This window comes from Rhineura floridana, chromosome 20 (assembly GCF_030035675.1).
Source record: "Rhineura floridana isolate rRhiFlo1 chromosome 20, rRhiFlo1.hap2, whole genome shotgun sequence".
Lineage (NCBI taxonomy): Eukaryota > Metazoa > Chordata > Lepidosauria > Squamata > Rhineuridae > Rhineura > Rhineura floridana.
In genome coordinates this window covers 9,082,187-9,100,983 of record NC_084499.1, presented here as the reverse complement: position 1 = coordinate 9,100,983, position 18,797 = coordinate 9,082,187, and the positions used below count along the sequence as shown (strand labels likewise).

Below are 18,797 nucleotides of genomic sequence, written 5' to 3'. Positions count from 1 at the left end.
CCTTTTTTAATAAATAAATGCATTTTTGGTACACTTTTTGAGCCAGGAAGTTATCATTATGGTCCAATCTATGTATTAGTCCAGGAGGTATGAATTAGGTCAGTTCACTTAAAAACCAAACGAAATCTTCCTCCATCCCTAGTGAAGCAGTAAAGAGGGAATCTCTGTGGGGAAGAGGAAGAGATCCTTATAGACATGCTTTTCCTGTGGCAGAAGGTCAAACGCGACAGCCTTGAAGTTCCTCATGATTCTGTGAAGCGAGGAGACTGAAAACAAGGAAAAGCACTGAAAAGTTGAAGGGGGGAGGGAAGAGAGAGAACAGTACGTAAAAGCAGTCTAAAGAGAAAGAAAAGATTGGTGCAATCTCAGTAGTTTGCAGGTGCAACTCAGCAGGTTGTCTCCGAGCCGTTCTCTTTGGGACACAGCGTGTTACCTAGGCTAATTTATAAAGGAAATGAAAAGGAAATGGACTTGGTATAATGAACACCATTAATTCACCACTTCAGACTTCCCTGTTTGAACAGAGAGTATCAAACGACTCAATTGTCATTTTGGTGCTGTTTCCGCGCCTCCTTTTTTTCCTTTTGCCTGTTGAAAACCGCCGGCGAGCAGATCTGTGCTGAATGGCTGCAACACCACTAATTAGCATATATATTGTTTGTCCTGCTCTAAATTTATAGCAAACAGCAATATTTTACACTCCAGTAAAGTTAATAAATGAAGCTTTGGGCTATAAAAATTTCATGTTCTTTTGTGCAAAGGTCAATTATAAATAGTTAAGCACATATTCATCCGGATGCTTTAGACTCTACCGGTGGGAGGTTGAAATATATTCTAGTCGATTTACACTTAACCTGGGCAGGATATGGGGTTTATGGCTTTGGTGGCACCTCTGTCTAACCTATCTGCTAAGACAGGTAGCTAATATGGTGTCCTCCAGATGTTGTTGGATTCCAGTTGAGCTAGGGCTGTGCATGCCTCCTTGATCTGATCTGGACCCCCAATTCAGGGCTCCAGGTTGAACTTAATGCAGGCCAACCAGGGAACACCAAATCTTGATCCAGCTCCCATCAATCCAGGGGGTGGGTCTATTGTGTAATTAAGGTTTTTGAAATCCCAATTAAACATATTGTTGGGAGGGGGGAGAAGGAGATGTTGGGACTGCCCCCCCACACCGATTGCACTGTAGAGAGCATGCAAGAGGGTTCAGTCCTGCTGGGTGCTGCTTATATGACTAGGCAGGCACAGATTCTCTTCTTGCATGCTGACTCAGTAAATAATTTCTTGATTCAGAATATATGTACATATAACCCAAACTACGTAACTGATGTACTTTGGTAACATCAGTAATTTGCACCCCAAAGTTAGTAAATGAGACTAGGGCCTTGATGTGTTGGAAAGTGGGCCTCAGTTCTAACCTAGAATGGGCAGCACTGACTTGAATGGCAGTCTTATTTCTGCTGGTACCAAATGATGTTTGTGTATAACAAACCAAAGTTCATTGTTTTAGCATGTCAAGTCATCAACACAACTGCATCATTTATTCTGCTTAACAAATATGTTTCTCCTGAGCTGTAGCACTGGAAGGCCCTTGGGTATGGAGCACAGCATGGGTGCTTTAAACAGCTAAATGCAACATAAATTGAAGCCGGAGAAAAGGAGAAAGACTAGAGACCAGAGAGGAGGGAAAGGAGAATACAGCTTGCATGGGGCTGGGCAAAACAGCTGGCCTGTCATCAAGGGTTTGTCATCAATGCTAACCTGGTAACTAGGCAACTGAAATATTTGAAAGAGCTCACAGCATCATCCAAGGATGTGCATCAAGGTGATGTGGGAAAGGCAAGATAGCTCTGTGATTCAGAGGATCAGCACCTCATCACCGAGGGCTGTTGGGCTCCTGTCTCTGGAGAGAGGGGCATCCCTCTGGAGAGAGGGGATATGGTCTAGAGTGCAAACCTCAAATGGCCGGAAGGCTGCTTTTATGCAGTGTGCCAAGGAGAAAGGGGGTGCTCCTAGCTACTGGCATTCTTCCCTGGGCACCTATACTTTCATCTGCTTCTCAGCATGGTGGAGAGAGATCCTTTTGCTCTGTGCTGATCAGCAGAAGAGAGCAGGGTGAATATAAGCTCAGCTGAGGTAGGGTTGCCCATCAATTGATCTGACACTTTGGATTCCTGCATTGAGCAGGGGGTTGGACTCAGTGGCCTTATAGGCCTCTTCCAACTCTATGATTCTATCATTCTATGCCTAGTCAAGCACCCCTAGTCAAATGCTCATGACGTGATAGATAAAGTATGGCCTTATTCTAGAGGCGGGCAACACCCAACTTTAATGACATATCCAACACTTGGCCTAATTGCATATGGATGGCAAGGATGGGGAAATGAGGGGGAAGAGAGTAGCAGAAAGAGAGAGGGGTGGTGTGAAAGAGAAAAGTGATGGCAAAAACTGAGCAGGGTATGACCCTTCCTTAGAGCTAGCCTCACTCATGTTTGGCTCAACCCCTCCTCCTATTTCAGCCAGGCCCCACATGCCACATGTATGCCTTCTAAGGGTGTGTTCCAGACAGCCTCATGTTTGAAGGCCTACTAGAGGCCTACAAGGCCTATTGAGGGGCACAAGCAAGCACCAGAAAAGAAAGGTGTGAAGGTGCAAAGATGTTCTTTTGAAGTGTAAGCAAAAACACCTACCACTTAGCTGCCTCTTAATAATTTTAATGTAAGAAAGTGCAAGAGACAACTTCCCACCTCCATAAAGGATTACAGAGGAAAATGAATCCCTTTTACTTCCCCCCACAATAAAAGCCTTATTTGGGCCTATTTGCCTGCAATTTGGCAGACTTAATCCTCTCTAGAGAGGCTGTTGTGCCTATAAACTTCAGCCACTTTGGCCAAAAGGGAGAAAAATGTAGCCCATTTTAGAGTCTCCGTTTTAGTAAATAAAGAACACAGAGCTTCGTTTTATAGAGTGGTTTGGAAGCCAAATTTCGGATTGAAGTAGAGAAAGCACAGCGTTAAAGCACACTTATGTGCAAGTGCACGCAGGCATGCACACACAGAGACACACAAAGATGCAAGGTGAATCTTGGGGCCTGTGCACAACCCTTAATCTGCATTCTGTGTGTGGGTCAGTGGAGGCTGAAGGTTAGGATCCTAATCTGAATGTAACTAAGGCATCAGTGACCGTGATCCATCATAATAACCTAATGAGGGAGCCTCTGAGACCACGCAGTGATCCCCTCCAGGCTTTGCATACCTGAAAAAAAGGAGAGGTTCTTTCAGGTTAGAAAATACAATTTCCAGGTTATCCTGAGTTCCTCTATTTAATGCAGCTGGGAGGGGGAAACCTTGAACCAAACAACCTTTCAGCCAACATCACTCCTTTTCTATTCCTCACCCCTCACCCAAAGTCCCAGACTTTTTTTTTTAAAAAAAAAATAGTAAACCAATTTCTCTCTGATGGTGCATAAAACCAAGCTAAAAGTGTGAGCCATCCCTTTTTGTTGCCAGAGGTCATGGAGTCTGGTGGCTCGAAGATGCTCTGAAGGGAAACAAATGAGAACAAACATGATAAATTGCTGGGGAGACGCTCCATCGTGACAAGTAGAAAAGAGGGATAATGAATTTGAGGGGAGGAGGAATTGAATGGTGGTGCATGAGCTATATCCAGCAGGTAGTCGACTTAACTCTTGTGCAGCCTGGTTTTAAAGGGGGAAAGACAGAGAAGGTATGGCTGTGCTGCCCCTTAAGCATATATTTACTGCTATATGCCCCCAAAGCACATATTTACTATCAAATTCAACATAATGAAATCAACTGTATAACCAAGTGTTAAGAACATAGGAAGTCACTTTAGTGGCCCATCTAACTCATTATTGACTACACTGACTGGCAGCAGCTCTCCAGGATTTTAGGCAGGATCTTCTCCCAGCCACCTTGGAGATCTGGGGATTAAACCTGGAACCTTCTGCCTGCAAAGCAGATTCTCTGCCACTGAGCTACAGCCCTTCCCAAGTTTTATAGGATGTGAGAGTCATCATTACCTTGTGAGATTAACCCATCAGCGTAAATGGGCCAGAGGAGAAATACGCATAATGGATTTTTGGACACTTGGTCGCCGAGACGTAGGAATGCACCCACTGATTCTCTGGCACCCATTTTGGAGAGACATATTTGGGTGAGGTGAACTCTTCATTTGTTTGCATTTGTTGTCGCTGACTTTTAACCAGCTAAGGCATGCTTCACTGCTGCCTGGGCCCAAGGTGTCAGTCAGAATCTTGGGATGTGTGAAGGCAGCAATGTATAAGTGAAGAGTTGTGTTCTTGACCATCTCATCGGGTCAAGTTGGTTCACTGTTTTTGACAGCATTTCAGTCATTTCCCAAGATGGATGGATGGCAGCGCTGAAACCCCCCACTGTGGGAAGCTGAGAAGACCTGGGGATTTCATTTTCTCTTCAAAGATGCTGCACATAAACCCCAGATGGCAGCTGAATTTAAAAAAATCTTCCAGTGCAATCTTATTCAGGACTCAAACATAAGTCCCATTGAGCTAAATTGGACTTACCTCCAGGTAGATGGGTGTAGGATTGCAGTCTAAGACTCCCATCACAACAGATAGAACTATGAATGGCTCCCAGGGATGGTCTGGCTGTAAATGACACATGGACATTGTTAAAGCTAGGCAGGTCTGGGTCTAGTCAGTGCCTGGGTGGGAGACCACTTGGGAACATCATGTACACCACCTTGAGCTCCATGAAAGAAGAAAGGTTACATGTAAATTGTACAAAATACATATATAGGATGGTATCTAATGTTAGTCCTACTCAGAACAGACCCATGGAAGTTAATGGACTTGGCTAACATGGGTTCATTCATTACAATGGGACTGCTCTTAGCAGACTTTAGTTGGCTATGACCCATAGATGCATGCAAGTATACAGTGATGTTCTGTTTCTCAAAACAGATTCCAGTTATGGACTCCCTGGAATGTGTTTGTGTGTGTGGTTTTTAGGGTAAAAAAAGAGGTGCCAGTACTCATATCTTGATAAAAGTGCTGTTGGTGGCAGCACACAATGGTTGCCATAGGCAGCCAAGAAAGAGATGCCAATAGTCTGTACCAGTGAGTATCATCATAGGTGGTGTCTTGCAAATGTTGAGAGGCCAGGCTGGGAACCAATAAGCATTCCAGAAATGAATGAAAGAGGTGGTCATAGATCTGTTCCTGACTTTTCACAGAAAACCTGAATTAGTTGCATTTTACAACCGAGATTTCTATCAGTCTGGATTATTCATCCCCTGGGGGCTAGCACCTCCCATCCCTTAACAACCCTAACTTTCAAGGCATTTAGGATTGATTCAAACAGGAATGCTCTTCAGTAGCAGAAACCCCTGATCATAAAAAGCTAGCATGTCAGTCCTGCCTCTTCCACAGGGCATAGAACTTCACAGACCTGCTCTGTGCCTTCCTCAAATGTGTCCTTGAACAGTGATAATGTCTCATGCTTGCCTGGGTAGAGCATGGAGTAATGTGTAATGCTGGTTGGGTAGAAACCTCCAAATGAACAAAGGTAAGATTTGCGGTCCTTCCTACATCCATTTTTTGCCTATAGCCCCTGAGATCACTGGCATGTGGACCCAAGGAGGTTGCCCGTGAGAAAATATGCCCCTCGGACTGAATAAGGTTCCCCATTCCTGTTATAAGATATCCTTGGCTTTTTTAATGCATAGAATGGAACAACAACAAATAATAAATAATAACTCTGATGAAATGCTAAACAAAGGTGAAGGAACTCTCCTTCCATTAAGGGGCTTTAGAGACAGGCTTTGCACCAATGAAAGGAACCAATATAAATAAGAAATGGAATTTAAGTCAGGGGTTCCTTGTAAATGAAAGGCAAATAAATGTCCTCTCATGGATGTCATCTCCATTCCAGACTTCATAGATTATTTCGTTGTCGTTGCTAGCCATTTGCAGAAAATGAAATACATTTAAGAGCAAAACTCAGATGATTGGACCAAATATGGCCTTGATTAAAGAGCCAGGGTTAATTGTCAAGGCTTCAGAGTAGGATTTATGTATGTATGTATGTATGTATTAGATTTATATCCCACCCTTCCTCCCAGTAGGAGTCCAGGGTAGCAATAAAGGAGGATAGCAATGAAAATTTACTAGACTGAGAGTGAAAGATTTACATATGAGTATTCAAAGGAAAATGTTCCTGTGTCAGAATGGTTACTGCCTCCTCATATATCTCCCCCCCCCAATTTTTAACTCTTCTCAAATGACTTAAGGCCCCTCCAGGTGTCCCCTTTACTGTGTATTCATTATGGTTTGTGCTCATGATGGTATCAAGGTGTTATATGTGATCCCGTTTTCAGTATTGTTAGGGGCAGACGTACTGCTTCATTTCCAATCAGTTCATGCCCCATAACTTCCTGCTGAAATCCCGTAACTTTTAATACCACAAATGTCCTGATTTAATTTTTTTTGGTCCTACTTTTTTGGTTTTTTGCACCCCATTGGAGATGCATCACAAAACGCCCAATAACAGCAACAAAACTTTATTGCGTATGGCCATAGAGGCCTTTGCAAAATACGACATCACACAAAGACACATCGAAAGGCTAAAAAGTTTGCACAAATTTAAAATGATTACAAGATGTTATAAGTCTTAATGTGGTTCGCCTGTAATTTCCTAGCAGGAAAGGCGAAGTTGGCTGCTGCAACTGTTGTTTCTTTACTGCTATCAGCCAGTAATTCAGCGACCATATCTCGGGGGCTTTTCCCTGTGCGCATAAGCAAGCGGATATGGTAAGCTAGGAATTTCCTTCTTGGGTCCTCATATAGGGGGCAGAATAGCAAGTAGTGGGTGATGTCCTCTAATCGGTTGCATCCAAAGATGCATCTCCGCTCCTTAACTGGGATGCCCAGGTATCTCCCGTCTAGATAGGTTGTTGTTGTTGTAAAACACCCGATAAAGCAGAATTATGTCTGGATGGTCCAGTATAAATCCTCCACTAATGCACTATTATTGCATCGATGACATGTTGCAGAATACACTAGGGCAAAAAAGTCTGGAGGGACCCTGAGATTCATCATTCCTAGTCCCATAATGTCACAACTGGAGACAGATCATTGGGTAGGGTTTGGGTGCCTTTATCAATCAGAGGCTGGATTTTGCTTCATGTTCAGATTTGCTTCACCTAGTAGGGTTTCTTTTTTCTCTTCCTGTTTCACCTTCACTTTTGTAATGCAACCAGAGATCAAGAGCAAGCAAGGCACCTCATGGATGAGGAACTTGGAGGGCAAACAATAGTTCCAAATTAAATAAATCCGTAAGAACATAAGAGCCTGCTGGATAAGGCCAAAGAAGGTTCATCTAGTCCAGCATCCTGTTCTCACAGTGGCCAACCTGATGCCTTTGGGAAGCCTGCAAGCAGGACCTGAGCGCAAGAGCACTCCCCTCCTGTGGTTTCCAGAAACTAGTGTTCGGAAATATACTGCCTTAGACCATGGAGGGAGAACATAGCCATGGATGGCCTTATTCTCCATGAATTAGTCTAATGCTCTTTTATAGCTATTTAAGTTGGTGGCCATCACTGCCTTCCATGAGAGCAAATTCCATAGTTGAACAAAAGAAGTACTATCTTTTGTCTGTCCTGAACTTTCCAACATTCAGTTTTGTTGGATGTTCCCAAGTTCCAGATGGTAATGGGCTATAAAATATGCAATTCTAAGAGATGGAGAGAGATATTATACATCCTGGTTTGTCCTGACTTATTTTTCAAAAAAACTGTGGATGACTATGGTTCTTTAGGATTTCCCCAAGAGTCTTTGCAATCATTTTCATAGGTCCTCTCTCCCCACCCCACCCCATCTATTTTATTCTCAGGGTACTGGATACAACCTATGGTTCATCTCATTATATAGTGTTATCAGCATAGCATTTTACTTCATCCCCCAGTACAGCCATGCTCTGACCTCCAAGGCGCAATCTCAATGAAGCTTATTCAGAAAAGCACAAGTCGCAGGGCTCTCTTTTATTTCCTTCCCAAACGTGCAGCTGATTTTTATCATGTGTTATCTTAATTGCACACTTTAAGAACAAGCAGAACTAAAACAAACCACAAAACAAACCAATTTATGGGCCTCTCATATCTGCTAATAGAACATTGAGGTAATATCAGGAGAAAAACCTCTGTTCAAGGCATTTTTGAATGCCAAAAAGACCCCCACCCTTCTGATTCCAATCCATTCAATAAAAAGGGAAGACAAGAGTGTTGGATTTTTCTTTCATTCCCTTGTTACCTCTTAGGTGTTAATGCCTTTGAAACAACCACTCGACAATCAGGATTTCAGATAAAGCTGCTTCCAGTGGTGATGCAAATTGGGTTATTTATAGATCTGCACTCATCATTTCTCCCAGCCAGCATCTAAAGCAGGAATGGCGAACCTATGGCCCTCCAAGTATTTCTGGACTACAATTCTCAGCATCCCCGAACATTGGCCATGTGGCTACGGCTGATGGGAATTAAGGCCCAGAAATATCTGAAGGGCCACAGATTCCATACTCCTGATCTAAAGCACAGGTGGGAAATCTCAGGCTCAGGTGCCAATTGCTGCTCTCCAGGCCTTTCTAGCTGGCCCTCAGAACTCTCCCCAGGTCACTTCCCCTCTCCTCAGGTCACCCCCCTCACTGGCCCTGCTTCACACCCTGAGCACTTTTGCCTGGCTGGGATGCATCCTTGAGCCCTGATAATGATTCTTGCTTGCCTGGATGGAGGGCAGAGAGGGGCGAGTGTGTGTATAAACTAGCCTACCATATGAAAGGCAACACTCATGTTCATTGCTCCTCCCACATTTGCCTCTAGACCGAAAGGGATGTGACTTGAGAGAGTCCCAAGGGCCAGGTGGAGAGGCCTAGCTTTAGGTCTACTTCTGTGTCAATACTGCAATGAAAATGCACCAGGAGTTTAATTTCACACTCAGAGTCTGGCCCACAGTTAAGAATGTTAGAATCTTTAATTTTGGCCAGCTTTTAACTGGCTTTTTCACCTTACTTCACATAGTTCTTATTCAGCATCTGATGAAATCACTTACAAAAGAGTCGCCGTATGGAGTACTGGCTAGAGTGATAGTCCAGGGCCTGGAAGACCAAGTGTCTAACCTACCGTCCTCAGCCTAATCTACCTGACAGGGTGCTTGTGAGAATAAAATTGGGAGGAGAACTCTCTATATCACCTTGAACTGCTTGGGGGAAAGGTGGGATAGAAAAGTAATTAATTAATTAACGGAAGTTTATGCAATTTTATAAGGGGGGAGCATTTAATATGCTAGTCTCAAAGTGCCATCCCAACTCCTTCCTTTTCACTTAAGAACAAATCTGAGCTATGTAGGTTACAAAACTACTACAAAGTATGAAAATGCAGGCCATGTTCACAGCATATATTTATTCCACTATTATTCCACTTTAAACAGTCATGGCTCCCCCCCCAAAAAATCCTGGGAAGTGTAGTTTGCAAGCGGTGCTAAGAGTTGTTAGGAGAGCCTTATTCCCCCTCACAGAGCTACAATTCCCAAACTTTCCTGAGAAGAGGGACTGACTGTTAAACCACTCTGGGAAGTGTAGCTCTGTGAGGAGAATACAACTCTCCTAACAGCTCTCAGCACCCTTCACAAACTACAGTTCCCAGGATTCTTTAAGGGAAGCCATGACTGTGTAAAGTGAAATAATCATGGAATAAAGGTATGGTGTGAATGTAGCCAAGTGCACAGCCCTGTTGGTGGCTAGGTAGAGGCAGATGCTGGGGCCTGAGGCCAACAGGAAGCTTGTAATCTTCTGTCAGAGATCACCAGGCTCCCTTTGCTAGGCAATTGCTTTTGGGATGGAAGCCGCATGCCTGCAGGGGTGAGAGGCAGGGATTTTTGTGACTCCGGGCATCGTACCTTTTTGCCTCCAGGAAGACAAAATTCAGTTTCACTCCCTGACGTTGGCAGCAGAGTGTGAATACATTGAGATCATGACTTCCAGACACCCAGAGGCTGGAGTTGCATTGTTTGGATTTCTATTCTTGCAGCTTATCTCGCTGTGTCATATGGTTGAAAATTGGAACCTTGCCTCCCAAGGATAACTAGTAGGAGGCAATGAATGCTTGTTCCATCATTGTCCTCTCAGTTCTGCTTTTTAATGAGTGAATAAAACAGTTTTGCCTGGGAAAGTGTGTGTGTGTGTGTGTGTGTGTGTGTGTGTGTGTGAGAGAGAGAGAGAGAGAGAGAGAGAGAGAGAGAGATCTCAATTATCCAAATCTTAACTAAAATGTGACATTATATATATATAAGGAAAACCAAGCAACTGTGAAAACCTATAAAATAATTCAGGACCCTGGACAGCGCCCCCATTTACCCATTGTGGGTTGCACCCCTCAAAATTTAACCAACTAACAAGCTGATTGGTGGTGAGTGTGTGTGAATATAAGATGTGTGTGGGATCTCCCTTCCAGTCCCAGCTCACTCAAAATAATTTTTTCCATCTCCAATTCTGCATTCACATTACTGCTGAAACTGTGGGAATGCATGCAGAGAGAAAGATGCACTTGTAACCTTTTGTTCTGAGCCTGGGTTCATTTGTATGCTTTTATTCCAACCTGATTTTTTCCCCAGTTTTTGCTGTGGGGGAGGAATTGCTGTAAAAAAAAAAGTAGCTTGAAGGCTCCTGCTTACATTTTTATCCCGCCCTTCCTTTAAGGAACACATAGCAGTGGGGTTGGGCAGATCTGCTGAACTACCTTCCCAGCACTGCCAATGCTGCAGCTTACCTGGATAAGGTTGAGGAGGGGCAGGGGGCAGTTGGGGCTGTGCCCACACTGACCCAATCAAATGTGTCATGAGTTCCATGGTTCCAACAGGGTCAGACCTGGAGTGGCCGTGTCAGACAAAAGGAGGACAGAACAGAAGATGGGGTTGAGTCATGGCAGCCAGGGGATGGAGGGCAGAGGTTCTGCCCATTTGATTATAGCTGCTAAGGAAGGAGAAGCAGACTCTCTGGTTCTCCCCTTCACCACTCTTGTGGATTGGAGAACCTCACTGGTGTGTGTGTGTGAGTGAGTCGGAGCAGGAGGCAGAGGTCGAGGCAGAGCCAGGGGGCAGAACACCATCCCACCACTGAGAACCTAATGCTGCCTTCATCAATGGGAACATTTTAGTGGGAACGTTTTGGTGTTTTATCACCTGTTTGCCACCCTGGGCTCCTTTTGGGAGGAAGGGCACAGTAGTAATAATAGAAACAACACAGGCACACCTGGCCCAAAGTATTGTGCATCTGCAAGCACACCATTCCTATAAAGGGAGGGAGTTCAATAGTAAGCCCACCATGCCCTGCCTTTAAAAGTTTGGTGAGAGGGGCACAACAGCTTATCAGGACATCTTCATTGCTTCTGTCTAGTCCTGAACTTCTAATCCTGTCCTTGGACTCCCATATTGGGTCCCCTGTATCCCGTGCTTGCTGCTTAACTTGTACCATCGCTCCTTTGATCAAAGCTTCTCTCCTACTTACAAGTTATTTTGGAGTAGGAGCTAGGACACAGTGCCCCCGCTAGTGCATCCATGCAGCACTGACCTGCCCAGCCCCATCTGGGTAAGCTGCAGTGACGGTGGCATTGAAGGGTAGCTCCATGGCTCTGCCCCTCCACACCAGTTGCTACTGCTCATGATAACCCTGTCCGGTGTTAGGCTGAGAGATCCTGACTAACCCTCAGTCACCCAGTGAGCTTTATGGCTTCATGGGGAGTCAAATCCATGTCTTCCCATGCTTTATTCATTCATTCATTCATTCATTTTTTAAAAACATATTTATATATGGGATGTGGACATATCCACCTAAGATGGTGGATCAGCCCATTAGCTCCCATCTCAAATTACTTCTTTTATAAATTTACAAACTTTTTACAGCAAGAGAAACCTGTTCTTTCTGGCTATATTTGATAGGAGATTATCTTGTCCTGAAAGTGAGAAAGAAAAACTGTAAATGTGTAGTTCCACAGCTTTCACGATGGGAGGTGAAGTCAGGGATGACCCGGAGGAAGACCCAAGCATGCCTAGGAAATCCATGTGCCTTTCTAAACAAGACTGTGAACCTTTAATGGAAATTCTACAGCAATTTAGAGCTGAACTTTCTGAGGAATGGAAAGAGGATTTTATTCCTCTTCAAAGTGAAATTCAGGAGTTATCAGCACAACTAGCACACGTTGCTAAGACCTCTAATGCAGCCTTTGAGATGGTTTTTGAAAACCAGTTGCCAGAAGCTGAAAACCAGTTGCCGGAAGCTGAAAACCAGTTGCCGGAAGCCTCAGCAGGGGAGAGTGTTCTTGCACTCGGGTCCTGCTTGTGGGCTTCCCCCAGGCACCTGGTTGGCCACAGTGAGAACAGGATGCTGGACTAGATGGGCCACTGGCTTGATCCAGCAGGCTCTTCTTATGTTCTTATGGGAAAGGACACCATTAAAACATTGCCGAGAACTACTGTGGAGCTGCAAATCATATGAAGGTCTGGGAGGATCACAGCCATAGAGAGAATCCCTGGGTCCATGGGACCTTGGGGTCCTTAGAAGAGACAAATATTAAATCATTTTTTGTAGGATGGTTGGCTGAGACATTCCATAACTTGAATGTGGTCCCAGGCAATATTGAGAGAGCACATTGGTCCTTACGACTGAGGCTGCCGTCGAATCAGGGGCCAAAGGGTATAATAGTGAAAATGGTAAATGCTATTCACTGAAGGAAGACATTATGAAAGTGGCACAAAATTCTGACTCTGTGAAGGTGGGAGATGTCCAAGTATCGATTTTCAATTACTTGTGTGTGGAAACACAGCAAAAGGGAAGGGATTTCAAACCCTATACCTCTATTTTGAGACAAGCTGGAATTCTTTATGAGTGGGGTGTGGGGATACCCCTTCAACCCCCTCTAGGATGCATACCTTAATATGGTGAGGTTTGAGAGTATTGAAGAAGCTGAGAGCAATGCCGTCAGGAGTCTAGACCAAGAGGCTAGACTCCTAGCAGGGGCCCCAAGGTGGAATGGTCAAAGCTGAAACACCAGACTAAGATGCATCCAAACTCAGAGGAAGGCAATGGTAAACTACTTGTGAATACCTCTTACCACAAACACCCTATGAACAGAGTATCCAAAATGTAACACGAGATAGTGCTGGAAGATGAGACCCCCAGGTCAGAAGGCACTCAGTGAGCTACTGGGGAAGAACAAAGGAAGCCACAGACCTGAACTTACAAGATCTGAACAGGGCGGTTCATGACAGATGCTCTTGGAGGTCGCCGATTCATAGGGTCACCATAGGTCGTAGTCAACTTGGAGGCACATAACAACAACAACCCCTTCAAACTCATTGTTATGCATAATAATACCACTTATACTGCCTCTGATGGCAAGGATGACATCCCTTTCAATCATCTTTATTATTGGCAGCGTAAATCAAAGACAAAGCCAAGAATCCTTCAGTATGCCTTGGATCCTTTGGCCATGTAACCTGTTGTGGATCACCTACCATCATTGCACACGGTTGCTGGCAGTTCTATTTACCTGCCCTTTACCTACTCTATTTGTGGCACAAAATTATTGTTCTTTCATTGAGGTCTCTTTCTACTCAGTTTGTGAGATTGCTTAAGATATAATAAATATAAGGGGGGTCAGTTGGGAGGGACTTGTATGAAACAACATCCCTGCCTTTTCTTTCCGTACCCCTATGGTTCTGGGGACTGGAATCATGCATTACGTAGGGTGCTCCTGCAGTTACACTTTGCTATGCTTTATGGTGCATTATAACGGTTATACTTTTTAAGAGTGTTTTCTTGAAGTTTGGAATATGAGTGTTAACATATGTTCATGGAATGTTAATGGCCTAGGGAATGTGAGTAAGCATAGGAGAGTTAGGAGAGTGCTGAAAGAAAGAAAAACTGGATAAAGGTATGTTACAAGAAACACATCCCAAAAGAAGACATAATTTGCCCCGTTAATAAATGGCACACAAGGTACTCGGCTGCGGGCACCACTAAGTCTAGGGGAGCAAGCATATGGGTGTCATGGCATGCCCAATTTATGACAATTGGATTTTGAAAGATCTGGTGGGCCATTTTATCTTCCTTCAGAGCAAGTTCACTATGGGCTCTATCTATAGTCTTAACTGGGAGCAGGAGAACTTCTTGCGAGCTCCATTACAGGCACTGCAGGGATTTCAAGAAGGGGAACTACTCTTAGGTGGACATTTGAATTAGGCTGTTGATCCAAAAAAGGATAGGAGGGGATCTCTCCAAAAAAACAAGTATCTGTAGTCCTGGAGATGTACAATCATTATTACAGGGCCACAACTTAGTGGACTCGTGGAGCCTGTTCAGCTATACAAAAATGGATTTTTCTTTTTTCTCCATACACCACAGGTCTTATTCAAGAACGACTTATCTCCTATACAACAAAACTCTCTCTGGAAATGTTAGGAATTCTTGGATGGGGCTTATCCTGGTATCAGACCATAGCTTGGTGTTTACTATATTACAACTTCAACCAGATTCTAATAGAAAATCCACTTTCTGATTAAATCCAATTTTAATGCATTGTAAGGAAATATTAGACACATAGAACAACAGTCCTGATCAATACAGCACTCTTATGGGACACACTGAAAGCTGCCATCAAGGGAGAGCTGATTAGTGAACCCAGCTATTTCGAGAGAGAGAGAGTACTGAAGGAACTAGCTGAAGAACTCTTGGAACCGCTGTCTATTATCTTTGCAAAGTTGTGGAGGATGGGTGAAGTGCCAGATGACTGGAGAAGGGCTAATGTTGTCCCTGTCTTCAAAAACGGCAAAAAGGAGGAACCTGGGAACTCCAGACCCGTCAGCCTGACATCAATCCCTGGGGAAATCCTGGAGCAGATTATAAAGCAGTCATTCTGTAAGTACCTTGAAAACAATACAGGGATTACTAGAAGCCAACATGGATTTGCCTAGCTCTCGGGAGTCTGGCCAACCAGCTGGAAGTTGCTTTAGAACTCAAGCCTGGACTCTTCCCTACCCAGGAGCCTGTCCGCCCAGAGCCACCATAGCAGCTGAAAATAGGAGCCACTGCGTGGCTCCCTAGGGCTTCTCTGGCAGCTTCCCCCCCACCTGAGGCTCCTGCCTAGCTCTCAAGGGCCCAGCTGAGATTTTGTAGAGGCTGGGCCTATTTAAAAAGCCCAAACTGAAGCTTCGCCAAGGCCTCTCGCATAATGCAGTGAGATTAAGACCTGGTGCTGGAACTAGGTATAGTGCAGGGGGAGGTAAAAGTGGTATCCAGCAGACTACCACTGAATGGTCATGCTAGGCCATGCATAAAAGCCTGACTGGACTGCTCACCAGGATGTCACCCCCCCCACTGCCCAAACCAAGCTGAGGAGCATTCTTGCAGCCGGAAGAGTGTGTCGAGGCGCAGGAGAATTGGAGAGCCAAGAGGGAGGAGGCGGAGGAGGCATGGGCCTAAATAGGCCTGGGTGCCCCACCTCCTGTGCAGCTGCATTAGCATGTCAGCATGCCCTCACCCAAACTGGCAGCAGGGACAGCAATCCCTGGCCTCAGAGCTTGCCCTGCGACCCAGTGCAGGGATGGATTGCAGAGCAGGAATTGATCATGAGACAAACAATTGAGCGTTCATTTCAGTTAACCTGATTAACAATTTTTTGGGATACATAATGTGTAAAGAGTTGGGTTTTTTTGAAGCTGCAAGATAAGTAATTACACAGAATTGGAAAAGTTGGGATAATACTAACATAAAATATTGTTGTTATATGCCTTCAAATTGATTACGACTTATGGTGACCCTATGAATCTTTATATATATATATATATATATATATATATATATATATATATATATATATATATATATATTCATAGGTTTTTCATGGTAAGAGGTATTCGGAGGTGGTTTACCATTGCCTTCCTCTAAGCCTATGGCACCCGGTACTCCCAGGCGGTCTCCCATCCAAGTACTAATCAGGCCTGACCCTGCTTAGCTTCCGAGAGCAGATGAGTTTGAGAGTGTTCAGAGTAGTATGGTCGTAGACTACTAACATAAATAGCTGGAGACAAAGAATTGTTGCACGCCACCCAATCTCCGAGCGGTGAGAGACCTCCAGGGGTTCCTGCACTTACCCAGGGTTTGGTTTCCTTGGAAAGTAGGTCAGCGGAGACTGTGGTGTCTTTATAAAATATGGTTTATTTTCACACATTCCAACTTGAGCTTAAGATGGAGGGATTCAAAGCATCAGCAGTCCAATAGATCTTGCATTTTCTAGCAGGCTTACAGGAGGCATCCTAAAGCCAGTCTCTCTGCCTGTCTCTAGTTCCCAGCCTTTCCTCCAACTCTACTGAAAACACAAGCCTCTTTTTGGTCCCAGTGGGGGGGGGGGCTCTCCTGAAGAGTTTCAATAACAATAGGATCTCCCTGGCCCAGTTAATGGGCACTTCATAGACCCATTCTATAAGACTAACAAAGGGGACTTGTCAGACCAGTGGTTTCCTAGCTTCAGAGCCCACCTTCAGGTGCAGGGTTCCAAATCAGAGGCTGGGACTCGTAGAAATCATCCATCTCAACCCGCAAACCTATAACCCCTAACGGAAAAATGGAAAAACTGAGAAAATATACTGGAGCTTTAAACAGCCAATGTAGCGATGATGATTTTTTTGGAAATATGATATCTGTTCATCACTTACATGTCTGAAACCACCCGAGACTGGCACTCTCCATCGTCCCATGTGAAATATCTGGTTCGCTGTTATTGGCTAAAATGATGTTCTGTACTTGTGTAGGCGGAGAGGGGGAAGGGACTTTGTTTCTATATGATCCTGCTGTGCTGGTTTGTTTTTGTACCATTTTGAAAATCGATAAAATACATTACAAATATTTATATACTGCAATATCAGGACAGTGCACAAGAATAAAACATAAAACCCAGTACCAAACAATCATCAAATGGCTGGCCAGTCAAAAGAGCTTCGAACAGCCGCATAGGTCTGTCAGCGTTGGGGGGAAAAAAAAACACCTTCAAGAGACGCTTGAAAGTCAAACGTGAGGATGCCCTGCCAAATCTGCCTTCTTTGATATCTTTTCGGCGCCAGGTAAAGACCTACCTCTTTGCCCAGGCATTTTAATTCTAGTTTTAATTTTATTTTATAGTTAATTAATTGTAATTTCTATTAATTTTGTCTTAATCTGTTTTTAATTGTGTTTTTATACCTATATGTTGTAATCCACATTCGCTGGCTTTTAAATGTGGTTTTATTCTGTTGTACACCACCCTGAGAGCCTGTTGCTAAAGGGCGGTTTAAAAGTGCAATAAATAAATAAATAAATAAAATAAATAAATCTCCACTAGACAAGCGTTCCACAGCATGGGACCAGAGACAGTAAATGCCAAACTTTTGGATGAGGTCAGTCAGGCTTCTGTAACATAGGAGGAAAGTAACAGCTCTCCTCTGGATGACTTCCGGATGATCATCTCAACAGCACAGGGGGAAGGGCTGTAGCTCCATGGCACAGCATCTGCTTTGCATGCAGCAGGCCCCAGGTTCAATCCCTGGCATTTCCAGGCACGGCTGGGAGAAACTCCTACTTGAAATCCTGCCAGTCGGTGTAGACGATACTGAGTTAGGTACAGTATAAGGCAGCTTTCTACGTTCCTGACACCAAGGCTGGGGAACCCATTTCAGCCTTTTGTCTACGTTGCTCATGGCCAACCTTCTAGCGTCTGCATGCCACTTGTGGGGGACGCCAGAGGCAAACGTGAGTGCAACAGTAGCGACTGGTGACTCCACCGCGGAATCCGCTCCAGGTTTTAGCCCAAACTTTCAAGGAGCTGTCCAAAGTGCTTCAGGTCCAATCCGCTTCTTCATTCCTGGTTTTTGAAAGAGTGTGCTGCTGCAGTTTTCTTAAAAAAATAACCTTTCTGGTTCTCTGACTCTTTATTTTGAGGAACTGATCTTTTGGGTTTTATTTATATATTTATTTATTATTTGATTTATATCCCGCCCTTCGTCCCAGCCCAGGGCGGCCAACAAAAGCACTAAAAACACTTTAAAACATCATAAAAAGACCTTAAAATACATTAAAACAAGACAACATTAAAAACATTTTTTAAAAAAAGGTTTGAAAACATCTTTTTTCAAGAAAAAGAGTTAAAAACATATTATTAAAGAAAACATATTAAAAGCAATTCTAACACAGACGCAGATTGGGATAGGTCTCAACTTAAAAGCTTGTTGAAAGAGGAAAGTCTTCAAAAGGCACCGAAAAGATAGCAGAGATGGCTTTCACTATTTTCCCCTAGCATCTATTGTATTATTCATTTAGGCTTATCTGGGAGTAAGCATTACTAAAATAAATTGGACTTGCTCCTGGGACTTCCGGGAAGGGTGAATTCGCTTGTGCCTGCTTTTGAGACGGGCTCCCACCTCAAAAGAAGCTTATTCAGATATAAATCAGTCAGAACATTTTTTTTTTGACTGATGAAATTTCTCCCGGGCAGGGAGAAACGTAGAGATCAACCTCAAAAGCCTGTTTTTGTTGGGAGGACTGGATTTCATTAATTTATGAGAAAAGGTCCAGCCAGCAATGCCGGACGGACTTCTGAACAAGCTCTATCTGATTAATGCGATATGTTTATCTTTTCTTCAAAGAGAAAACGGACTAACAGGCAAGCACCCTTCTTTCTATTATTTTTTTTACTTGGTTTAAATTGTTGCAGCAAAAAGAGAT

The 18,797-nt window shown here is 43.9% G+C and overlaps 1 pseudogene; it reads right to left on the bottom strand.

Moving 5' to 3' along the window:
• Positions 1-15,988: 15,988 nt before the first annotated feature.
• Positions 15,989-16,107, bottom strand: LOC133374075 (5S ribosomal RNA; annotated as a pseudogene).
• Between the last annotated feature and the right edge of the window lie 2,690 nt (positions 16,108-18,797).